At 47.9% G+C, this 26,770-nt stretch overlaps 1 pseudogene; it reads right to left on the bottom strand.

Annotated features, from left to right (window-relative positions):
• Nucleotides 1-23,242, bottom strand: part of LOC123093848 (subtilisin-like protease 1) — a 60,067-nt pseudogene extending 36,825 nt beyond the window's left edge.
• Nucleotides 23,243-26,770: the final 3,528 nt, after the last annotated feature.

Here is a 26,770-nt window from a genome sequence, read left to right as displayed (position 1 = left end):
GGTCCAAACCGAGCGATGTCCGGCGCCCCCTGGGCAACCAGGGTCTATGCCAACCCGTCGTCTTGCTCATCCGGTGTGCCCTGAGAATGAGATATGCGCAGCTCCTATCGGGATTTGTCAGCACTGCGGGAGGCTTTGCTGGTCTTGTTTTACCATTGTCGAAATGTCTTGTAAACCGGGATTCCGAGTCTGATTGGGTCTTCCTGGGAGAGGGTATATCCTTCGTTGATCACGAGAGCTTGTCATGGGCTAAGTTGGGACACCCCTGCAGGGTATAATCTTTCGAAAGCCGTGCCTGCGGTTATAGGCAGATGGGAATTTGTTAATGTCCGGTTGTAGATAACTTGACACCAGATCCGAATTAAAACGCATCAACCGCGTGTGTAGCCGTGATGGTCTCTTTTAGGCGGAGTCCGGAAAGTGAACACGGTTTTTGGGTTATGTTTGACGTAAGTAGGAGTTCAGGATCACTTCTTGATCATTGCTAGCTTCACGACCATTCCTTTGCTTCTCTTCTTGCTCTTATTTGCGTATGTTAGCCACCATAGATGCTTAGTCGCTGCTGCAGCCTCACCACTTTACCCCTTCCTTTCCCTTTAAGCTTTGCTAGTCTTGATACCCATGGTAATGGGATTGCTGAGTCCTCGTGGCTCACAGATTACTACAACAATAGTTGTAGGTACATGTTTATGCGATGGTCATGACGCGAGAGTGATGCTTGCTTGCGTTGAGTTCTTCTTCTGCTCCTTCGATCAGGGGATAGGTTCCAGGTCGGCAGCCTGGGCTAGCATGGTGGATGTCGTTTGAGTTTCTGTTTGTGTTTCATCCGTAGTCGGATGATGCTCTTATGTATTGTGATGTTGTATTCGTGTGGCATTGTATGCCTTATGTATGTAACCCCATCTATTATGTAATGTTGATGTAATGATATCCACCTTGCAAAAGCGTTTCAATATGCGGGTCTATCCTTGGTGGGACCTTCGAGTTCCTTTTGGATAGGGTCGCATATTGGGCGTGACATCATGTCATCTTGCTTAAAGAGTTACTCTGTTTTTACTTAATACTCTAGATGCATGCTGGATAGCGGTCGATGAATGGAGTAATAGTAGTAGATGCAGAATCGTTTCGATCTACTTGTTTTGGACGTGATGCCTATATACATGATCATTGCCTAGATATGTTCATAACTACAATTCTGTCAATTGCTCAACAGTAATTTGTTCACCCACCGTCGAATACTTATGCTCTAGAGAGAAGCCACTAGTGAAACATATGGCCCCCGGGTCTATTCTCATCATATCAATCTCTATCACTTTATTTACTTGCCTTGTTTTTACTTTGCCTTTTACCTTTTTACTTTGCATATATCTATCAAAAATACCAAAAATATTATCTATCAGATCTCACTCTCGTAAGTGATCATGAAGGGATTGACAACCCCTAAGCATTGGTTGCGAGTTGCTATCGTTTTGTGTAGGTACGAGGGACTTGTGCGTGGCCTCCTACTGGATTGATACCTTGGTTCTCAAAAATAGAGGGAAATACTTACGCTACTTTATTGCATCATCCTCTCCTCTTCGGGGAAATCCAACGCAGTGCTCAAGAGGTAGCAAGAAGAATTTCTGGCGCCGTTGCCGGGGAGGCTCACGCAAGCAAGTCAACTATACCAAGTACCCATCGCGATCCCTATCTCTCGCATTACATTATTTGCCATTTTCCTCTCGTTTTCCTCTCCCCTACTTCACCCTTGCCGTTTTATTCGCCCTCTCTTTCCCAATCTCCTCCTCTCTTTTCCGTTTGCCTTTTTCCCGTTACCTTTCTGTTTGCTCGTGTGCTAGTTTGCTTGCTTGTCATCATGACTAGTCTCTTATCTTCTCTGTTATCTCCCGAGAATGAAGTTCTAAATTTTAAGCAAAGGGAGGGAGAAAATCTAAAAGATGCTTGGTATAGAATTTGCAATGCTCAAAATAGATCTACCAGGAAGCAATCTACTTCAGTTCTTCTTCGCAATTTTTACGTAGGTGCTAATCCTTGTGTGGCGCCCCCGATTCAATCGTACACTAATCATACACGCAAATGTGTACGATCAAGATCAGGGACTCACGAGAAGATATCACAACACAACTCTAGACACAAATCAAAATAATACAAGCTTTATATTACAAGCCAGGGGCCTTGAGGGCTCGAATACAAGCTCGATACACAAGAGTCAGCGGAAGCACAATATCTGAGTACAAACATAAGTTAAACAAACATGCCTTAAGAAGGCTAGCACAAAAGCAACAACGATCGAAGAGGCAAGGCCTCCTGCCTAGGACCTCCTAACTACTCATGGTCGTCAGCGGTCTTCACATAGCAGCATCCATCGGTGATGGCATCTGGCTCCAGGGATCCACCATCTGGTTGCATCAACCGGAAAGAAGAAGGGGGAAAAGGGGGTAGCAAAGCAACCATGAGTACTCATCCAAAGTACTCGCAAGCATCAGATCTATACTAAGTATGCATTGGTATCAAATGGAAGGTTTGTATCTGTGGACTGAACTGCAGAATGCTAGAATAAGGGGGAAGACCTAGCCTATCGAAGACTAGCATCTTCACGCAGCTCCGAGCATCTTTCAGCATGTAGAAGAGTAAAGAATAGCAGTTTATATTTAACAAGCATGTTGTAACATTAATGCCCAGAGATCCTTCCTCGACTCCCCGCGAGAAAGCAATCCCGGAGCCACATATCTCAAGTATCCATTTGTAGTGGTATAAGATCAGGATATAAGTCTGAACGTCCGTTACCGTGGACACGGCTATTAATAGATAATCTTCCCTGCAGGGGTGCACCATGTTTGCCAACACGCTCGATCACGTTAGCCGGACACTCCTTTCTAGGGTCAATGCCCGGCCTCGGAAGATCAACATGTCGCAGCCCTACCTAGGCTCAGCAGAGAGGTCCCCGCCGGTCTACATCCTAAGCACTCCGGGGTCTGGGCCCATCGCCCGTTGCACTCCGGATCGTTGCATATGGGGCGGGTCCAGGCTCCACCACTACAGGATGGTGTCGGCCCAGCCGTGCCGCACTGCTGAACTGGACGTCTGACAAAGCTTCGGCTGATACCACGACGTCGAGGCCCATAACTATTCTCATGTGGTGGTTGGTGCGTAAAGGCCAAAGGCCAACTTAGAACAAATACCCAAACCATAGTGTATTATTAGCTTGCGGAGACGAGCAGAGACTCACGATCGAAAGTGACCCCGTCGCGCCGTCTCGTGGACTTACGACAAGGGCCTAGAATGCCCGGCCGTGCCACGTAACCATCTTGCGGGTGCTCTCCGGGCCCGCCCGACTTCCACCAAGGTCTCAAGTCAAAGTCAAGGTAACTATGTGTCCAGACATCAAGGGGAAAACCCAAGGAATCACCCCCGGTGGATTCCACTCAATGTAATCATCAAGGTGAACGTAAGAGGGACCACCCTCGAGGTTCACACTTGAGGTGTTGAACGACAGAGCCGTATCGGGAATGGTGAAAGAGGAAATCACCCTCGATGACCACGACCGAATAGCTACACTACAGAATTATCATCAGGAGTGCGTTATGAGGGATCACCCTCGGCACTCGATAGTAGCTCTGCAGAGTCGAGTAACTAAAGGGGCATGATGTGATGTGAGGTGTCGGGCTCTGGTCGTCGATCACGTCAATCGAGGCGTCGAAGATGAAGCAGGGGCAACAAGGACAAGTGGGGGTCACTGATGGATCACTAACCAACCTATACTAAGCAGATTAGGATAAGCAGGTAGGTAACAATAGCAGGTACAAAAACAAGCTATGCATCATAATAGGAGCAAACAATAATAGTAGCAAAATCTAATGCAAGCATGAGAGTATAGAATGGGCGATATCAGGATGATCAAAGGGGGGGGGCTTGCCTGGTTGCTCAGACAAGAAGGAGGGTCATCGTCGACGTAGTCGATCTCAGCGGCATCAGCAGCGGTCTCGGGGTCTACCGGAGAGAAGAGGGGGAAGAAACAGTAAATACACGCAAACATATGCACAACATGATTATAAGCGGGGCTAGAGGTGTTCTAACGCAGTGCTAGGCGTTACTGGCGAAGGGGGGAAACATCCGGGAAAGTTTTCCCGGTTCCGGACGTCTGTCAGACAGATGAACCGGAGGGGAAAGTTTGCAGGTTCGCTATGCTAGAGACGTGTGGCAGATGAACGGACCGCGTATCTGGATTCGTCTCGTCGTTCTGAGCAACTTTCATGTATAAAGTTTTTCGATCCGATATACGATTAATTTACTATGATTTTTCAAAGTTTTTAAACAATATTATGAAATTATTTTAATTCGAAAATAAAAGCTAAATTGCTAGGCGCACCCAGCAGAGTGTACACAAAAGTGTACTCAGTGGCTGACAGGTGGGCTAGGGGGACCCAGTTGACCAGTCAACGTTTGACTGGTCAACAAGGGTGGGACCCCCCTGTCATTGAATGTTTGTCTACTCTAACAGTTTAGTTAACTAAACTATGTGCTTAGGCTAATTAGGTTTAATTAATTAAGTTAATTATCCGCTTAACTAATTAATTAATTGTTTTTATTAAAATATTTTTTACATTTTTTTGGAAACAGGGGTGTGGGGCCCGGTCGTCATAGGCCCTGGGCCAACTCGGGGCGGTTATCGGGCGAACGAGACTGGGGTTCGGGCGCTGGCCCTGGGCGGTTGCTCGCCCAGCAGGGCTGCCGAGGCCATGGCACGACTGGCCATAGCGATAGTTGGCCGTCGAGCGGCGGCTGGCGGAGGCAACGCAGGGGCGAAGAGGCGGGTCATAACGGGCGCAGCGGGGCAGTGCCGGCACGCGGGGAGCGGCGGGGCGCAGCAAGCGCGGTGCGGGTAGGGGAAGCCCGATGCATGGGCTGGCTGGCAGGGACGCGCGGGATCGATGGCTGGGACCATGTCCGACGGTGACGGAGCTATGCGTATGAGCGGGAGGCGCGCTAAGGGCCGAAACCGATGGGGAAGAAGAAGAAAAGGGAGCGGGGGCTCACAAGGCCCTGTAGATGTGCTAAAGCAAGCTCAGGGAGGCGTCGAAGCTTGGGGTGGCGATGGTCGATGACGGCGCGGTGACGAGCGACGGGCGCGGCATCGGCAGGCATCGGCTGATGAGGAAGACGCGACGGGGGCGCGAGGGAGGAGCAGCGAGGCGTCCGGCAAGGTGGGGATCTCCGGGCGGCGGATGGCGGGTCGGGCGCGGCGTCAGGGGTGCCGGCGGCGGGGCGCGAGGGGCCGGGCCCCTGAGCACGGGCAGGTGCCCAGATCGAGCGGGGGAGGGGCGGAGCGCTGCCCCGATCCAGATCGGGGGGGAGGGTTGAGAGGCGTGGGGGGAAGCGAGTGGGGGGAGTGGGGATCGGTTAGGGTTTCGGGTGGCAAGGGGGGCCATATAGGCCAGGGAGGTGCGGGGTGGGCCGGCCTGGTTGGTCCAAGGCCAGCTGGGCCGAGGCCCACAGGGAGAGGGGGCCTCTCTCCTTTTTCTTTATTTATTTTTTTGTTTTGTAACTTTCTCCACATTTTGTATAAAAAAAGTACCAAATAAGTTTTGTTGACTCCAAAACTTGTCACATAAATAGTAGCCAGAGTTTTGAGCTAGCACCCAAGGTTTCAAGTGGTTTGGAAAAACATAAACATTTGTTTATTTGAGAAAGGCTAATTTAGGAGTTGTTGGAGAACTTCCGATATTACTAGGGATTAACTGGTGAGTCAAATGATGTTGGTTTCTACACGACAATTATTTAGTGAAAAATTGCAACATCTCAAACATTTTTGTTTTCATGTTTGACAAATTAGAATTTTTGACTTTAACCTTGGATTTGAATTAAAGTGGTGATTAGGATCAAGTGAGGATTAGCAACAGCAATGTGATGACATGGCACCATTAACAAGGGATTATTGTAGCTTAATTATCCGGGTGTCACAATTCTCCTCCACTACAAGAAATCTCGTCCCGAGATTTAAGGGTTGGAGTAAGGGGGAAAGACTCGGAGAGAACGAAGCTCAACACAAGATATGTACCCGTGGCTATTTCGACGAACGTGGCATAGAGGCATCTCCCGAGTTAAAATTCAAGACAGTCATCGAGAGCAAGGTAAGGAGGAGCAATAAGAAGCTTCAACCGGGTAGGCAATCGTTCGATTTCTGAAATAGAGGGTTAAAGGGGTTCAAAGCATCAAGATAAGTATTGCGTCTGATACCATAATAGATCACTAGGAAGGGGGCTCGTGATTTGCAACAAAGCCAAGTGCAAAGAATATTTCGGAGTCAAGATTGTACAGGAGAGTCGGGTTTTGATCCTGTGGAACTGTGGGTTATGGGCCCACCATGTGGGTTAACAGCAGGAAGGCGCTAAATTTTGCACGGTCATGATAGCAAGGTAGGTCAGAGGACAACCTGTCAGTTATGTTGGCAACAATGTTGGTACCAAGGGCGAGGGACGAAGAGAATCATTTCCCTGCTCGTTAAGATGAGGCGGACCAATAGGCAAAGTTTTCGTCCATCGGTGGCTACCAGAATGTCATCAATCATAGTAACAAGGTCTTGCTGACAGAGTTGTACATCGAGGCATTTACATAAGCAGCAAATTATCACTGCTCATATAGGTTACATTACAAGAAGGTTTAAACCAAATAATGGAAAGGAAAGTGTAGACATCGAATCAGTTATCGGCGTTCTCGAGTGTCTAACAACTCAGAACCCGTAGAAACTTGGAATCAGCAAAAATTAATAGTTCATGAAGAACTCATAAGATGTTATGTAGTTCCGTGATATTCTCGAGATACCAGAGGGTAATACTCGAAGGTAGAACCGGATAGGGGTTGGACAGAAGAAAAGATCTGCAGAAGACAAGTACTTTAACTTGTCCGAGAAATGAGATCAAAGAAGAACAATCTGGTCGGGACCACGGTGGCAAAGGACCAAACATAGATATAAGATGAACTTATCAAAAAGGGGGTTATTATTATTTCAAGAAGCTTCCATGATAAGTTCCACATCGTGTCCATGGGCATGAACACAAAGGATCAAGGTCGACTCCCACTTCATCAAAGCATAACCTATCATTCACTTCTCATTTTTGACAAAGCCATAGTGTTCAGATTTTATCTAGCATAACACTAGTAGAGTATGACCCGTAGAAGTTTTCCGGGTTCACACAGATTGTGGAAGGCATAGGTTCAACCCATCGGGGCATCTTAGGAACACGTACCACAAACTTTAGGAATAAATAACTTAAGCTCGAAAGCAGAGCATGGTTGACAAAAGCAGGGGATTCAATCTACCAAAGGCATTATGTATCTGGGGAAAGGATCACAAGGTTACTGAATATGAAGGACCCTATTGGATAAAACCCAACAAAGGACCTGGAGGTCCACAATGGATCTGATGTAAGTATCGGTACTCAACTAGAAGAAGAAAGAATGCAAGTAGGTCCGGTTATAGAAACAACTGACTAATTCAAAGCTCAAATGCAAAGGAATTATGGTTTCCAAATTGGGGGATCAGAAGTAGAGGCTCTGATCAAAGACAAGTAAGTTGAATAGATATAGATCAACAATCAATCAAGGCTTGATTCGCTGAACACCAGCTCATGTCTGGAGTGACATCTAAACCAAGGGGAGAATTTTAAATAGGACCGATGATCGCGAGCATTTGCAAACGAATCGAATCAAATGCTCGGAATTATGATGACAAAGGATGCTAATGAGTATTGCTAGACAAATGGAAGTAACCATAATGCAAGCACATAAATATTAGCAGCGCAATAGTTGGAGAGGATTATCGGAAGGTCGGATGGTATTCCAAAGTATCTTGTGAATCACATGAACAACTGTGGATAAACGGATACTCGGCAAGCGCGAGTAATTATCCGTAGGGGTATTCATGTGGCAAGGAACTGCAGGGCGGTAAGCATAAAGAATTCTTGGAACATCGAAGGATTCTTCAGGACATCTTGTAATAACAAGAGCAACAAGGGATGAAGGTATGAACGACAACATAGGTAGTTACGCATAAGGATTTAACGGTGGTAGGGATTGCAACGATGAAGGGTACAAGGGTCTCAGAAAAGTATCGGAGAGTATCTTCAGAATCTTCTGGTGCACCAAGCCATCATCTGGAGTGAAGGGCTCTCCGGGAGGAAGTATTTACGAGATCCTAGAGTTAGAATTAACAAAATCATTTAACCCGAATAGAGGAGAGATCAGAGTCCCAGAGCATAGACGAGGAATAAAAGATCCTAATACCACCCAATTGGCGACGTGGGCCCGTAAACCACACAACCATGTTAGTAAATCAGTTTTTCAAAGACTAGACGCAACTTCGGCCAAGGAGTTGGAAAGGGGCATCCTACAGGCAGTCGGCTCTGATACCAACTTGTGACGCCCCCAATTCAATCGTACACTAATCATACACGCAAATGTGTACGATCAAGATCAGGGACTCACGGGAAGATATCACAACACAACTCTAGACATAAATCAAAATAATACAAGCTTTATATTACAAGCCAGGGGCCTCGAGAGCTCGAATACAAGCTCGATACACAAGAGTCAGCGGAAGCACAATATCTGAGTACAGACATAAGTTAAACAAAGATGCCTTAAGAAGGCTAGCACAAAAGCAACAACGATCGAAGAGGCAAGGCCTCCTGCCTGGGACCTCCTAACTACTCCTGGTCGTCGGCGGTCTTCACGTAGCAGCGTCCATCGGCGGTGGCATCTGGCTCCAGGGATCCACCATCTGGTTGCATCAACCGGGAAGAAGAAAGAAGGGGGAAAAGGGGGTAGCAAAGCAACCGTGAGTACTCATCCAAAGTACTCGCAAGCATCAAATCTATACTAAGTATGCATTGGTATCAAATGGAAGGTTTGTATCTGTGGACTGAACTGCAGAATGCCAGAATAAGGGGGAAGACCTAGCCTATCAAAGACTAGCATCTTCATGCAGCTTCGAGCATCTTGCAGCATGTAGAAGAGTAAAGAATAGCAGTTTATATTTAACAAGCATGTTGTAACATTAATGCCCAGAGATCCTTCCTTGAGTACAGACATAAGTTAAACAAAGATGCCTTAAGAAGGCTAGCACAAAAGCAACAACGATCGAAGAGGCAAGGCCTCCTGCCTGGGACCTCCTAACTACTCCTGGTCGTCGGCGGTCTTCACGTAGCAGCGTCCATCGGCGGTGGCATCTGGCTCCAGGGATCCACCATCTGGTTGCATCAACCGGGAAGAAGAAAGAAGGGGGAAAAGGGGGTAGCAAAGCAACCGTGAGTACTCATCCAAAGTACTCGCAAGCATCAGATCTATACTAAGTATGCATTGGTATCAAATGGAAGGTTTGTATCTGTGGACTGAACTGCAGAATGCCAGAATAAGGGGGAAGACCTAGCCTATCAAAGACTAGCATCTTCACGCAGCTTCGAGCATCTTGCAGCATGTAGAAGAGTAAAGAATAGCAGTTTATATTTAACAAGCATGTTGTAACATTAATGCCCAGAGATCCTTCCTTGACTCCCCGCGAGAAAGCAATCCCAGAGCCACATATCTCAAGTATCCATTTGTACTGGACTAGTGGTATAAGATCAGGATATAAGTCTGAACGTCCGTTATCGTGGACACGGCTATTAATAGATAATCTTCCCTGCAGGGGTGCACCACGTTCGCCAACACGCTCGATCACGTTGGCCGGACACACCTTTCTAGGGTCAATGCCCGACCTCGGAAGATCAACACGTCGCAGCCCTACCTAGGCTCGGCAGAGAGGTCCCCGCCGGTCTACATCCTAAGCACTCCGGGGTCTGGGCCCATCGCCCGTTGCACTCCGGATCGTTGCATACGGGGCGGGTCCAGGCTCCACCACTACAGGATGGTGTCGGCCCAGCCGTGCCCCACTGCTGAACTGGACGTCTGACAAAGCTTCGGCTGATACCACGACGTCGAGGCCCATAACTATTCTCATGTGGTGGTTGGTGCATAAAGGCCAAAGGCCAACTCAGAACAAATACCCAAACCATAGTGTATTATTAGCTTGTGGAGACGAGCAGAGACTCACGATCGAAAGTGACCCTGTCGCCCCGTCTCGTGGACTTACGACAAGGGCCTAGAATGCCCGGCCATGCCACGTAACCATCTTGCGGGTGCTCTCCGGGCCCGCCCGACTTCCACCAAGGTCTCAAGTCAAAGTCAAGGTAACTGTGTGTCCAGACATCAAGGGGAAAACCCGAGGAATCACCCCGGTGGATTCCACTCAATGTAATCATCAAGGTGAACGTAAGAGGGACCACCCTCGAGGTTCACACTTGAGGTGTTGAACGACAGAGCCGTATCGGGAATGGTGAAAGAGGAAATCACCCTCGATGACCACGACCGAATAGCTACACTACAGAATTATCATCAGGAGTGTGTTATGAGGGATCACCCTCGGCACTCGATAGTAGCTCTGCAGAGTCGAGCAACTAAAGGGGCGTGATGTGATGTGAGGTGTCGGGCTCTTGTCATCGATCACGTCGATCGAGGTATCGAAGATGAAGCAGGGGCAACAAGGACAAGTGGGGTCACTGATGGATCACTAACCAACCTATACTGAGCACTTTAGGATAAGCAGGTAGGTAACAATAGCAGGTACAAAAACAGGCTCTGCATCAAAATAGGAGCAAACAATAACTGTAGCAAAATCTAATGCAAGCATGAGAGTATAGAATGGGCGATATCGGGATGATCAAAGGGGGGCCTTGCCTGGTTGCTCAGACAAGAAGGAGGGTCGTCGTCGACGTAGTCGATCTCAGCAGGATCAGCAGCGGTCTCGGGGTCTACCGGAGAGAAGAGGGGGAAGAAACAGTAAATAAACGCAAACATATGCGCAACATGATTATAAGAGGGGCTAGAGGTGTTATAACGCAGTGCTAGGCGTTACTGGCGAAGGGGGGAAACATCAGGGAAAGTTTTCCCGGTTCCGGACGTCTGTTAGGCAGATGAACCGGAGGGGAAAGTTTGCAGGTTCGCTATGCTAGAGACGTGTGGCAGACAAACGGACCGCGTATCCATATTTGTCTCGTCGTTCTGAGCAACTTTCATGTACAAAGTTTTTCGATCCGAGATACAATTAATTTACTATGATTTTTCAAAGTTTTTAAACAATATTATGAAATTATTTTAATTCGAAAATAAAAGCTAAATTGCTAGGCGCACCCAGCAGAGTGTACACAAAAGTGTACTCAGTGGCTGACAGGTGGGCCAGGGGGATCCAGTTGACCAGTCAACGTTTGACTGGTCAACAGGGGTGGGACCCCCCTGTCATTGAATGTTTGTCTACTCTAACAGTTTAGTTAACTAAACTATGTGCTTAGGCTAATTAAGTTTAATTAATTAAGTTAATTAACTACTTAACTAATTAATTAATTGTTTTATTAAAATATTTTATTGCATTTTTTTTGGAAACAGGGGTGTGGGGCCCGGTCGTCATAGGCCCTGGGCCAACTCGGGGCGGTTATCGCGCGAACGAGACTGGGGTTCGGGCGCTGGCCCTGGGCGGTTGCTCGCCCAGCAGGGCTGCCGAGGCCATGGCACGGCTGGCCACAGCGAGAGTTGGCCGTCGAGCGGCGGCCGGCGGAGGCAACGCAGGGGCGAAGAGGCGGGTCATAACGGGCGCAGCGGGGCAGTGCCGGCACGTGGGGAGCGGCGGGGCGCAGCAGGCGCGGTGCGGGCAGGGGAAGCCCGATGCGTGGGCTGGCTGGCAGGGACGCGCGGGATCGATGGATGGGACCATGTCCGACGGCGACGGAGCTACGGGTACAAGCGGGAGGCGCGCTAAGGGCCGAAACCGACGGTGAAGAGGAAGAAAAGGGAGCGGGGGCTCACGAGGCCCTGTAGATGTGCTAAAGCAACCTCGAGGAGGCGCCGAAGCTTGGGGCGGCGATGGTCGACGATGGTGCGGTGACGAGCGACGGGCGCGGCGTCGGCAGGCGTCAGCTGATGAGGAAGAGGCGACGGGGGCGCGAGGAAGGAGCTGCGAGGCGTCCGGCGAGGTGGGGATCTCCGGGCGGCGGATGGCGGGTCAGGCACCGCTTCGGGATGGGTGCCGGCGGCGGGGGGCGAGGGGTCGGGCCCCTGAGCACGGGCAGGTGCCCAGATCGAGCGGGGGAGGGGCGGAGTGCTGCCTCGATCCAGATCGGGGGGAAGGGTGAGAGGCGTGGGGGGAAGCGAGTGGGGGGAGTGGGGATCGGTTAGGGTTTCGGGTGGCAAGGGGGGCCATATAGGCCAGGGAGGTGCGGGGTGGGCCGGCCTGGTTGGTCCAAGGCCAGCTGGGCCGAGGCCCACAGGGAGAGGGGGCCTCTCTCCTTTTTCTTTATTTATTTTTTTTGTTTTGTAACTTTCTCCACATTTTGTATAAAAAAAGTATCAAATAAGTTTTGTTGACTCCAAAACTTGTCACATAAATAGTAGCCAAAGTTTTGAGCTAGCACCCAAGATTTCAAGTGGTTTGGAAAAACATAAACATTTGTTTATTTGAGAAAGGCTAATTTAGGAGTTGTTGGAGAACTTCCGATATTACTAGGGATTAACTAGCGAGTCCAATGATGTTGGTTTCTACACGACAATTATTTAGTGAAAAATTGCAACATCTCAAACGTTTTTGTTTTCATGTTTGACAAATTAGAATTTTTGACTTTAACCTTGGATTTGAATTAAAGTGGTGATTAGGATCAAGTGAGGAGTAGCAACAACAATGTGATGACATGGCACCATTAACAAGGGATTACTGTAGCTTAATTATCCGGGCATCACTCCTTGGTATAGATATATCCTTGATACCATTACCGGAGGGAATTTTCTGGGTAGCCATACTTTTGATTCTTATAATGCTTTAATAGATATATTTGGCTCACCACCCCTTTTGATTAATGGAACTACGTAAACTTTGGAGCATGTTATGCAAAGGCTTGAAACCATTGAAAATAAAGTTGCTACCGTTGAATCAATTGAAAATCTTGATAAAAAGATCCACAATCAAATTACCCAATATGGATCTAAGGTAGGAATGACTTTGAAAAATATTAAAGAAAAAGAACCCATAGTTAATGAAAAAATAAATCTAGACTCTACAAGAATCGATAAACTTGAGGGTATCATCACTAACTTGGGAACCACTTTTTCTTCCATACAAAACACTCCAAGTTCTTCTACTAAACATACTAAGCTTATGTATGTTCCTAAGAATAAGGGTGAATCATCTAGTACGGAAACCGCGGATCTTAAATCTATAAGTGTTCATCCCAATCTTTTTACCATCATTAAGGAACCATTTGCTATAGATGAATTTTTCGATCTTTTGCCTGAAAATTTGACAATTACTAGAAAGAAAGGAAATTCTAAAGGAGGTAGATGCCTCATTGAAGAATTGCCTACCAAACATGGCAATACCTATATCTATCCTCGCTTTTATGCCTAGCTAGGGGCGTTAAACGATAGCGCTTGTTGGGAGGCAACCCAATTTTATTTTGTGTTTTTTGTTTTTGCTTCTGTTTAGGAATAAATAATCCATATAGCCTCTGTTTAGATGTGGTTTTGTCTTTTAATTAATGTTTGTGCCAAGTAGAACCTATAGGATAACCTACGATGATAGTTGATTTGATTCTGCTGAAAAAACAGAAACTTTGCGCGCACGAATATAATTTTGTTAAATCACAGGAACGTGCTTTTGCATTGATTTTTTTGCTGATGTTCAATAAAAATTTTTTCCAGGACTTCCCATTTTGGTAGAATTTTTAGAGTTCCATAAGTTTGCGTTAGTTACAGATTGCTACAGACTGTTCTGTTTTTGACAGATTCTGTTTTTCGTCTGTTGTTTGCTTATTTTGATGAATCTATGGCTAGTAAAATAGTTTATAAACCATAGAGAAGTTGTAATACAGTAGGTTTAATACCAATATAAATAAATAATGAGTTCATTACAGTACCTTGAAGTAGTCTTTTGTTTTCTTTCTCTAACGGAGCTCACGAGATTTCTGTTGAGTTTTGTGTTGTGAAGTTTTCAAGTTTTGGATGAATTCTTTTGATGGATTATGTAACAAGGAGTGGAAAGAGCCTAAGCTTGGGGATTCCCATGGCACCCCCAAGATAATCCAAGGACACCAAAAAGTCAAAGCTTGGGGATGCCCCGGAAGGCATCCCCTCTTTCGTCCACTTCCATCGGTAATTTACTTGGAGCTATATTTTTATTCACCACATGTTATGTGTTTTGCTTGGAGCGTCTTGTAATATTTGCGTCTTTGCTTGTTAGTTTACCACAATTATCCTTGATGTACACACCTTTTGAGAGAGCCATACATGAATTAGAATTTGTTAGAATACTCTATGTGCTTCACTTATATCTTTTGAGCTTGATAGTTTTGCTCATAGTACTTCACTTATATCTTTTGAGCGTGATAACTTTTGCTCTAGTGCTTCACTTATATCCTTTAGAGCATGGTGGTGGATTTGTTTTGAAGAAACTATTGATCTCTCATGCTTCACTTAGATTATTTTGAGAGTCGTTAATAGCATGGTAATTTGCTTAATGTTAATATACTTGGTGTTCAAGATATGTGAACCTTTCTTTTGAGTGAATTGAATACTAAGATAAGTTTGATGCTTGATAATTGTTTTGAGATATGGAGGTGATAATATCAAAGTCGTGCTAGTTGGGTGATTATGAATTTGAGAAATACTTGTGTTGAAGTTTGCAAGTCCCGTAGCATGCACGTATGGTTAAAGTTGTGTAACAAATTTGAAACATGAAGTGTACCTGGCTTGTGCATCCTTATGAGTGCCGGTCGGGGACGAGCGATGGTCTTTTCCTACCAATCTATCCCCCTAGGAGCATGCGCATAGTACGTGATTTTTGATGACTTCTAAATTTTTGCAATAAGTATATGAGTTCTTTTGATTAATGTTGAGTCCATGGATTATACGCACTCTCACCTTTCCGCCATTGCTAGCCTCTTCGGTACCGTGCATTGCCCTTTCTCACCTTGAGAGTTGGTGCAAACTTCGCCGGTGCATCCAAACTCCATGATACGATACGCTCTATCACACATAAACCTCCTTATATCTTCCTCAAAACAGCCACCATACCTACCTATTATGGCATTTCCATAGCCATTCCGAGATATATTGCCATGCAACTTTCATCATCATCATGACATACATTAATTTTGTCATATTGCCATTGCATGATCATGTAGTTGACATCGTATTTGTGGCAAATCCACCATGCATTATTTTTCATACATGTCACTCTTGATTCATTGCACCATCCCGGTACACCGCCGGAGGCATTCATATAGAGTCATATCTTGTTCTAAGTTTCGAGTTGTAATCCTTATGTCGTAATCAATAGAAGTGTGATGATCATCATTATTAGAGCATTGCCCAAATAAAAAAAATAAAAAGAGAGAGAGAGAGAAAGGCCAAAAAAAGAAAGGCCCAAAAAATAGAAAAGAAAAGGGCAATGCTACTATCTCTTTTTCCACACTTGTGCTTCAAAGTAGCACCTTGTTCTTCATGTATTGAGTCTCATATATTGTGCTTCAAAGTAGCACCTTGTTCTTCATGTAGTGAGTCTCATAAGTTGTTTTTTTATACTAGTGGGAATTTTTCATTATAGAACCTGGCTTGTATATTCCTACGATGGGCTTCCTCAAATGCCCTAGGTCTTCATGAGCAAGTAAGTTGGATGCACACCCACTAGTTTTCTTTTGTTGAGCATTCATAGTTCTAGTGCATCCGTTGCATGGCAATCCCTACTCCTCATGTTGACATCAATTGATGGGCATCTCCATAGCCCGTTGATTAGCCTCATCAACGTGAGACTTTCTCCTTTTTTGTCTTCTCCACACAATCCCCATCATCATATTCTATTCCACCCATAGTGTTATATCCATGGCTCGCGCTCATGTGTTGCGTGAAGGTTGAAAAAGTTTGAGATTATTTGCTTGGCTTGTCATCGGGGGTATAGAAGTTGGGAACATCTTTGTGTGACGAAAATGAAGCATAGCCTAACTATATGATTTTGTAGGGATGAACTTTCTTTTGCCATGTTATTTTGAGAAGACATGATTGCTTCGATTAGTATGCTTGAAGTATTATTATTTTTCTGTCAATATGAACTTTTGTCTTGAATCTTTCGGATCTGAATATTCATGCCACAATTAAGAAGTTTTACATTGAAATTATGCCAAAGTATCACTCCGCATCAAAAATTCTTTTTTATCACTTACCTACTCGAGGACGAGCAGGAATTAAGCTTGGGGATGCTTGATACGTCTCCAACATATCTATAATTTTTGATTGCTCCATGCTACTTTATCTACTGTTTTGGACTATATTGGGCTTTATTTTCCACTTTTATATTACTTTTGGGACTAACCTATTAACCGGAGACCCAGCCCAGAATTGCTGTTTTTTGCCTTTTTCAGTATTTCGAAGAAACAGAATATCAAACGGAGTCCAAACGGAATGAAACCTTCGGGATCGTGATTTTCCAACCGAACGTGATCCAGGAGACTTGGACCCTACTCCAAGAAGTGCCAGAGGCGGTCACGAGGGTGGAGGGCGCCCCCCTACCTCGTGGGCCCCTCGACGCTCCACCGACGTACTCCTTCCTCCTATATATACCTATGTATCCCCGAATGATCAGGACAGGAGCCAAAAACCTAATTCCACCACCGCAACTTTATCCACGAGATCCCATCTTGGGGCCTGTTCCGGAGCTCCGCCGGAGGGGGCATCTACCACGGAGGGCTTCTACATCATCACCATAGCCCCTCCGATGAAGTGTGAGTAGTTTACTTCAGACCTTCGGGTCCATAGCTAGTAGCTACATGGCTTCTTCTCTCTTTTTGGATCTCAATACAAGGTTCTCCCCCTCTCTTGTGGAGAACTATTCGATGTAATCTTCTTTTTGCGGTGTGTTTGTTGAGACCGATGAATTGTGGGTTTATGATTCAGATTATCTATGGAAAATATTTGATTCTTCTCCGAATTCTTTTATGTATGATTGACTTATCTTTGCAAGTCTCTTCGAATTACCCTTTTTTGTTTGGCCAACTAGATTGGTAGTTCTTGCAATGGGAGAAGTGCTTAACTTTGGGTTCGATCTTGCAGTGTCCTTACCCAGTGACAGAAGGGGTTGCAAGGCACGTATTGCATTGTTGCCATCGAGGATAACAAGATGGGGTTTTTATCATATTGCATGAATTTATCCCTCTACGTCATTTCATCTTGCTTAAAGCGTTACTTTGTTTTTACTTAATACTCTAGATGCATGTTGTATAGCGGTCGATGAGTGGAGTAATAGTAGTAGATGCAGAATCGTTTCGATCTACTTTTTTTGGACGTGATGCCTATATACATGATCATTGCCTAGATATGTTCATAACTATGCTCAATTCTGTCAATTGCTCAACAGTAATTTGTTCACCCACCGTAGAATACTTATGCTCTCGAGAGAAGCCACTAGTGAAACCTATGGGCCCCGGGTCTATTCTCATCATATCAATCTCTATCACTTTATTTACTTGCCTTGTTTTTACTTTGCCTTTTACCTTTTTACTTTGCATCTATCTATCAAAAATACCAAAAATATTATCTATCAGATCTCACTCTCGTAAGTGATCGTGAAGGGATTGACAACCCCTAAACGTTGGTTGCGAGTTGCTATCGTTTTGTGTAGGTATGAGGGACTTGTGCGTGGTCTCCTACTGGATTGATACCTTGGTTCTCAAAAACTGAGGGAAATACTTACGCTACTTTACTGCATCATCCTCTCCTCTTCGGGGAAATCCAACGCAGTGCTCAAGAGGTAGCAGCCAGCAAGGGCGGAAGAGACCCGCCGCTGCCCCGGCTGCTCCGGCGTGTCGTAGTCCTTCTCCTCCGCCTCTTAAGCAAGCACGAAAGAAGACAGATGCCACAGCCGCTCCGTCTGCTCCGGCATCTAGCAGTACAGCCAGCAGAGGCGGGAGGCAATACAGATACGGTCCTTCTCTCAAGCCTCTAGAGAAGTTACCGTACAAAAGGACCGAGGAGGAAAACGCGAAGATCGTGCGGACCGAAGTGGAGGACTTCTTTAAAGGGTTGAAAGCAAAGAGACATCCACCTCCGGAGGAGAAGGTAGATCCGGTGAAAGCAAAGCGCACTATCGATGCCCTGAGGAAACCACCAAAGTCTCCACCGAGAATCAACTATGAGCGCATTACTGAACAGGCATATCTCGCAGCGGAGCGGTCGGGAAGTACTGTCAGTGATCGAAGGTTAAATGAACGAGCAGCTAAGAAAAAAAATTGCCCAGCTCGGCGAACAAGCAAATCAATTGTGCCCCCCACTCAATGTGTCTAGCGATGACATCGTCGCTAATGCTCCGGGACGGTGCCCGGTTATAGCAATCTTGCAGATTACCTGCCTGACGATGTAAATTTTGATTTCATGGAGGTGGACGAACACAGATACGAGTACGGGAAGGCTCTCATCAAAGATGAAAAATCTCTAACAACGATGATGCGAAGATTCCATAATTGGTACATGAAAACCTGTAGAGAGTCTGGGGGGATGAATACTTTGTTTCTGAGAATTAAAGAGGAGCACGACCTCGTTGGAACTGATCTGTTGCCTGTTCCATTTGAGGAGTTCTTCGAGTTCTTCAATCAAAAGGCCCTCGATAAATTAACGGCCTTTTGCTACTGTCTGTAAGTACTATTTCTGTCATTAAGTCTCTATATATAGCTCAGCTCTTTCATTGCATGTATTTATAATTAATTATCCTCACTATATTATGCAGATTGAAGATCGTCGAGCGCAGAAAACAAGAAATGTATGATATTGGGTTCATTAACACAAATATCATAGATGAATTCAGGTTAAAAAGCACGCCGAAGAGGCCGAGGCCAACTTGCTACAATCGTTGATCAAAAATCAAAACAAAGATTTAATACTCTTTCCTTACAACTTCAAGTGAGTGTTACTGTCGTGTGCATATTCGGTTTCCCTTATTACTCGAGCGAGGTTATAGTGATGTAATTGAGGAGTTATGCATGCGTGTGCAGCTTCCACTATGTTCTTCTGGAGATTAAGCTTGAGCGGGGACTAGTAACCGTCTTAGACTCGAGACGAAAAGATCCCGAAACCTATGTGGACATGACTAAATTGCTCAACAAGTAAGTTCAACCGATCATTATCGCACCATATCGACAACTTTTTGTTCATTTCCTGATATCTCAAGTAATAATAATTATTTTCTTTGTCTTGCAGGGTTTGGAAACAGTTCACCGCAGAAGCTCCGGGACTGCCGAAGGAGCTGCGATATACATACCCGAAAGTAAGTACTACTGGCTAGCTAGTTGCGCGCATCTCCCGTTGATTCTATAGCTATACTTTCATCAATGCCATTTATAATGCTTCATTATCAGTTTGATTGACCTCTATTTCTCGTAAAGTGCTTGTGGCAGCAACAAGGGAATAATTTCTGTGGATACTATGTGTGCGAGTTCATCTACAACGCGACTTTGCAAAATAAGCGGGGCTACTCTAAAAGACAATATGAAGTGCGTAAGCAATAATATTCACAATTTCATTTTATTACACCAGCATTTCTGTTGAGTTTCATTCATATATATATATTAACCCCCTTCTTCAAATTAGACGTGGCAGATGCAGGATGAACTCCTAGAACAAGATCGCATGAAAGCAATTCAAGAGGAATTGGCGGGATTCTTTCTTGACCACGTCATCAATAAAGCCGGAGAATACCATGTGGAAGTTGATTCAATTGCTAGGGGATTGTAAGAGATCTTATATATTGTATATGTATGTATCCAGTAGCGTCGGATAGATAATACGAAAACTTGTTGTTCGACCAATCTCTCGGAGAAGGAGAGGTCGATCGATCACTTCTCTCGTATGCATGACGAACTTCTGTACTTAATGGTTTCCTTCATTTTCTTACTAGCTAGCGTGTCGAGAGCCTCTCTATGTATAGTACGTAGCGTCGACCAAGCACGGACATAAGAGAGGACACTTCTCTTTATTAATTAGCTAGCTAACACAATATATGAAACACCTAAATTAACCCCCCGAAACCCACAACCACCCCTCCTTTCAAAAAAAAACAAAAACCACAGCCTATTGGTCCCGGTTGGTGCCACCAACCGGGACCAAAGGCCCTCCTGCGTGGGCTCGGCGCACCGGCCACGTGGAGGCCCATCATTCCCGGTTCTGGACTGAACCGGGACTAAAGGGCCAGGGCATTAGTAACGACCCTTTAGTCCCGGTTCAGGAACCGGAACAAAAGGCCCTTACCAACCGGGACTAATGGCGGTTTATCTACTAGTGCTACTCTCCCGTCGGCCCACGTTGGTTAGCGTTCGCCGCACCGTGGTGTTCGCCGGCACCACGATGCTCGGGTAGTTGAGGTCGACGTCCGACACAGGGGGCACGGTCTTGCAATTCAAGTTCAAGTCCTGGATGATGTCTTGCATGGCGTATTCGTCGTCATCGTCGTAGTCGTCATCATCGTCGAGCTTGGCGAAAAGATGGCAAATGTACCCGGCGTAGTCTCTGACCTCCAGATCATAGACCAGCCCCGGGTCGACGGCCCGCGTGGCGTTGACGTGCCCGCGCCTACAGCGAAGGCACTCGCCGGCTCGTGCTTCTCATTCATGGTCCGGCTGCCCTCGTTGTCCACATCATCTCGTTGTCCACATCATCGGCCGTGGTGATTATGGCTGACCTGATGGCCGCCGGCGACCAGTCCGGGTGCACGCTCTTGAGAAGGGTGACGACGCCACTGATGTGTAGCGCCGCCATCGACATCCCGGACTTGAATCTGAAAGGCCCCCGGTTTGGGCTCTCCGTGGCGGCGGCGAGGATGTTGAGCCCCGGCGCCAGGATGTCGGGCTTCACAATGTGTTGGTTGCCGCGGCTCGGCCCACGGCCGGAGAAGTAGATGACCGTGGGCGACGGGCCGACGCCGAGCTGCGTGCCCTTGAATAACACCTGCGTCGCAGAATCCGGGTACTTGCTGTAGTATTGTCCTTGAGCTTGCGGCCGATGGCGGCGGGCTCCTACACGATGGAAGAGCCATACTCCCTGAAGCCCAAGGTGAAACCAGCTTTCTCCAGACCGATGAGCACGACTTGAGCTGCGCCATTGTCGTAGAGATTTTTGATGATGCGGGCCTGAGTGTCAACGTTAACCAACGCATCGTCGCATATCACGATGTGGCCCCTCATGCGGTCGGCACTCACCTTCTTGCACATGTTACCATCGTCGGGATAGTGGAGGGGTTGGTAGGCGGTCGAGTTGGACCCCTGCACCAGCGCCTCTCCTTCGACCAGCTCGCCCGACTTTAGCACAAGGTCGGCGAAGAGGCTCCGATCCACCGACCCGACGCCCACTGTGATCTTCCACGGCGATTCGTTCTTGACGGTGGACAGGTCGGGGCCGTCGTTGCCAGCAGAAGTCACGAAGACGACACCCTTGGCCACCGCGCGAAATGCGCCAATGGCCACAACGTCCCTTCCGAGTGGTAGTCCCGGTTTACGGCCGAGGGAGATGTTGATCACGTCGACCCCATCGCTCACCGCCGTGTCAATCGCACGAATTATAGGACCGGTCTAGTGAGCGGCCGGCTGCTCGCTACACTTTGCGAGCGGCCGACCTAAAATTGCAAGTTTTGGTTCCCTAATAATTTATAAATAGCAATTACCTAGTGTGTATTTTTTTGTCAGTTAGTGGATGTTTTTGTTAGCATTAAAAGCATACAGACTAGTCTGTGAAACACATTTATTTTCGCCTCTTAAATCTTTAAAAAGTCATAAATTTTAAACCACATGTTGGAATTCAGATCCGTTTTCACCTTTGGATTCATCGCGACGAGATCTTCGAAACTAGATCCCGCATGGGTATGTTTCGATGAATTTTTTTTATGCCAACTTTGGTGCTATATGGTGCAACTAAAGTATTGCATTGTGCAACTAGACTATATTGCCGCGTCAACTGAGTATATGTGTGTGTAACTAGTCCTGCCAACTAAATATCAATGCGTGTGCAACTAGTGTTCTGCCAACTAAACATCAATATGTGTGCAACTAGACTATATTACAAGCCAACTAAGCATATGTGTGTGCAACTAGTCTTCCTGCCAACTAAACATCAATTTGTGTGCAATTAGACTACGTTACAAGCCAACTAAACATCAATAAGTGTGCAACTAGACTACATTACAAGCTATGACAATTCATATGCAACTATGCGGACCAGATTGTGCAACTATGTGGCCATGCATGTGCCAACTAGAACTATTATGTGTGCAACTACAACTATTGTGGATGCAGCTTCAAAAAGTTGGGTTTGAAAAAAATTACATCATGTAGTACTAAAGTTGCACAAAGCAGTACTGAAGTTGCACAATATAGCCCCAAAGTTGGCATCAAAAAAATTTCGTCAAAACATACTTATGGGGATCTAGTTTCAAAGATCTCGTCGCAAAGAATTCAACAGTGAAGACGGATCTGAATTCCGACGCGCAGTTTGAAAAATATGGCTTTTTAAAAATTCGGAAAACTAAAATAATTGTACGTGAAGCTGTTTCTTTTAAATTGGACTAATCAGTGTGAACACATTAAATACTAATAACAACATATACTAGCATACAAAAAACAACTCATGCATGGCAAGAAAGAGCGGCCGCTCATTCTCTCCCGTTAGCGCGCGGTCATTTTTTAAATTTTGGGCGAATTATATTCGAACGGAGGCACCCACTAGGTCTGCAGGCCTTGTACACGGCCAGGTGTGCGCCGGGAGCGATCCCGGCGGCCGTCCCAGCGGCCAGTCCGTGGGAAGACGAGGCGTTGGCGACGAAGTTGCCCGCCGCAATCGACGCCACGTGCATGCCGTGGCCGGTCACGTCGGCAGGGTTGTAGTCCACGAAGGACCTGACGCCAATGAGCTTGTTGTTGCACCGGACGGGCCTGACCAAGCCCGTGCACGTGCCCTTCCACCTGGCGGGCGGTGGCGACATGCCGGCGTCGTCGAACGAGGGATGGCGCGACTCGATGCCGGAGTTGATCACCCTGATGATGATCCCTTTGCCGTAGCTAGATTTCGACCACAAGCCGGCGTCCTTCCTCAGGCCGAGGAACTCGGGCGAGCGGGTCGTCGCGGGGTACATCATCTCGTCCGGGAACCAGCACCCGAAGCCGGGTTTCCTGGATGTGGCCTCCAGCTCCTCCTCCGTCAGCAAGGCGGCGAATCCGTGGAAGATGGTGTTGTGTTGTACGAGTGGAGGAGCCGCGGCTCGCCGTGGGCGGTCACGTCGTCGGGGAGGAAGGATCGGTACCAGCCCTGGCGCGCTTCGTCGTCCATGACCTGGGCGTCCGCTCGAGGCTTGAGCAGGATGATGTACGTCTTGTACTCCGGGGACGACGTCGGCTCTGCCGCTGCGGGGCTCGGGCTGGGAGGGGAGGATGGGTGGCCGGTGTAGGATTGGGCGGATGGTGGAGTGGAGAGGAGGACGGTGGTACACACGCAGAGTGCAAGTGCTACGGGCGCCATTGCCATTGCCATTGAGCACCACCTCGTCGACCACGGCGAGGGAACACGGCAGGCTTGCTTATATAGGCAACATGTATGGGTAATGCCGTTCGGCCGGGGCTAACCTCGTCGCTCTTGATTCAACGACGAAAATATGCCATATATAGCATAATTAAAACACGGAAGTAAATAAAAAGGTTGCAATGGTATTATTAAATTGATACTATCCGTGATTTTTGGGGGTATATCATCCGTGGTTAAGCTACAAATCCCCGCCATGCATGGAATTATTTGGTTTGTTAGCACTTTGACACATGTAGCTATTAACTACTCCCTCCGTCTAGGTGAGTAAGTGATCTTAGGTTGTGCACCGTGACCAAAAAGGAGGAGAAAACGAGAGAACTTAATGTTCATTTGCCAATTAATAGTATTGCATGCAATGAACTAACCACTGCATGTCGTGTTTGGTAGTCTTAAGTCATTAAAAGCATGCACACCCCACATCTCTTATTGGTTGATATGTTAAGAAACAAGAAACGAGATAGAATTTAATGCATCGCGCCTAAGTGTTTTGGGATTATTTGATTTTCGTAAAATGACTTACACACCTAGACGGACGGAGTACAATTATTTCTGAATTTCACATGAAAAGTTTCCTTTTATCATGACGAATGATATTACAGTAGATATATGTACATAATTATGCAGCGTGTTTTTTGTACAATACACCGAACCAGCCTATCTGAAAATCTGAGCATGTGTGGAAGAAACCAAATAGAGAGCATGTTGAAATCAACGTTGACGCGTCATTTTATGCTGAAACATTGGTTATGCATTTCGAATCCAGCAGCTAACATCAGCTACACTAAAGTTGTCATAAAATCGGACCGGATAGCAGGAGGGCCTTGAATGCAATTTCGAATCCGGAGGGACATGTGGGTCCAAACACACCGATCATTACAGATGCTCCTCTCCTGGCGTTGGAGTTTTCAAGCATTGATTATCTTCATTGATGTGGGGATGCAAATCTTGTTGCTGATAGTCTAGAAAAACATTGTGTTAGAGTTAGCTTATCTGAGTATTGGGACTCTAAGGGCATCTCCAGTCGCGTCCCCAGAAAGGTCTCCCCAGGCGTTTTTTTCGCGCCGGCTCCGAAAAAACGGCCCAGTCGCGTTCCCAGGAGCCCGATTTTCGCCGGATTGTGCCGAAAACAGCGTCGGCGGACCCAGCCCGAACCCGGGACGCTGGGGGACGCCCGGGGGCGCCGGGCGAACTGTTTTGGCACGAAAAAGGCGCGGGCCCGCCGCGTCAGCGACACGGCTCTCTTCTCGGCCCTTCGTCGTCCTCATCGCCTCGTTTCCCGCGGTGAATCAATGCCAAAGCTGCCGCGCCGGTCAGCCTGCACCATTGATGCCTCATGGGCGGCGCAGTGAAGACCGGACGACGCGCGTCCCTCGCCCTCCCTCGCCCGCCACGCGTAGACACGGTGGCACGCGCGCCTCGGCCTATATATGACGCGCCCCGGCGCACTCGGCGACTCACACTCTCCCGCCGTCGTCGTTCCTCCCTCTCCTCTTCTCTCTTTCTCCGTCTCCAGTTCACACCCATGGCCGAGCGCTTCCCAGGCGACGGCGCGGCGGCAAACGGCTTCGGCCGCCGCCATCTTCATGAAGACGAGGCTCGCTTCCTTTACGAGGCCGAGTACCCGGTCCCGCCGGACTTGCGGGTGCCCGGGGCGTGGAGGATCAGCGCGGGCGGCGTGCCGGTGCCCCCGGTACCCACCGGCGCGGCGCGACGTGCGGAGATCGCACGCATCCGCTCGAACCTGCCGCGTGCGGCGGGGGAGGGGCCACGGTACGTCCCCGACAGCCCGCTCTGGGACCCTTACTTCCGTTGCCGTCACGCCCAGCAGCTCGAGGCCACCAACGGCGTCGTGCCCTCCGGCAGGCTCAACGCCGCCGGCCGGCGTCGGTGGTGGGGCGTGCCCGGGCGCACGTTGGAGGCCGTCCTCGAGTACATCGAGGGCGGCAACACGCCGCGCCTCGAGTACCCTGCTCCCCCTTCCTTCTCACGCCGCCGGGGAAGCTCCTGGACCCCGAGACGCATGGAGACCGGGGGGTCCTCCTCCTCGTCCGGCGGCTTGCCCTGCCTCCGCCCCGTCAAGCCGGAGCCCCAGGGCACGCCGGTCAGCGTGCGCACCCGCAGCTCCGGCGTCCGCATCGGCGCCAACGCCTCTCCACCCAACGGCTGCTTCGTCCTCGTCGAGCCCAAGCCGGAGCCCGGCTTCCCCGCGGAGTACAAGGAGATAGCCCGGCGCGGCTTCTTCGACGAGGACGCCATGCGGTGGGCGCGGGACGACTACCTCCGCGACGAGATGGTCCGGCAGCGCCGGGCCCTGAAGGAGATCGCCGCCCGCAAGCGTGGGCGCGAGGACGAGCATGGCGTCGTGGTCCTCGACAACGACGACGACGACGCCCCCGGACCGTCCAACCCGCCACGCCAACTGGGGGAGGGATGCAGCAGGGAGGGCGGAGGCATAGGCGGGGGGGGGGGGGGGGCGACGACGACGACGACGATGACGACGACGGCGGTGACTACACGCGGTTCTACAGCCTCCTCGGCATGTAGAACCGCGTGGGCGGGCGGCGAGGCGGGCGGCGAGGGAGACGGCGGGGGTAGCCCGCGGTAGTTTTTTTCTTTTTTTGTAAAATATGTTTAAGTTTGAACGAACTCGCCGATGTTTGCGTTAAATTTGAGTCGTTTTTGCGCCGTATTTGACTTTTTTGACTAACCGTGGGCGCCGCGACTGGGGGGCATCACGCCCCCAGTGCGCGGTTTAGCGCCGGTGCGCCCCCAGGGGGCGATTTTTTGCCCCTCCTGGGGGGCCAACGGCTAGAGATGCCCTAATGCCTTGATTTTATTTTGCCTCGAACTGTAAACTTTATGGCCATTGCTTGAGGAATAAAGTTTTGATGATAAAAAACATTAATTACTTAGACAATTCAGAAAAATTAGGTTTACACCTTTTTAACACATGCATATTGGTAACAGAGAACACACGCCTCTCCTTCCAAGGGAACATGGGACTAGGGTTTTTGTCTCCCATCGACGGCGTCGCTGATTTGCCCTCGTCTCTTATGGCCTTAGGGTCATGGGGTCGCGGAGGATC

Source organism: Triticum aestivum, chromosome 1B (assembly GCF_018294505.1).
Source record: "Triticum aestivum cultivar Chinese Spring chromosome 1B, IWGSC CS RefSeq v2.1, whole genome shotgun sequence".
Lineage (NCBI taxonomy): Eukaryota > Viridiplantae > Streptophyta > Magnoliopsida > Poales > Poaceae > Triticum > Triticum aestivum.
The sequence above is the reverse complement of the archived record's forward strand: the minus strand, read 5'-3'. Positions and strand labels throughout refer to the sequence as shown.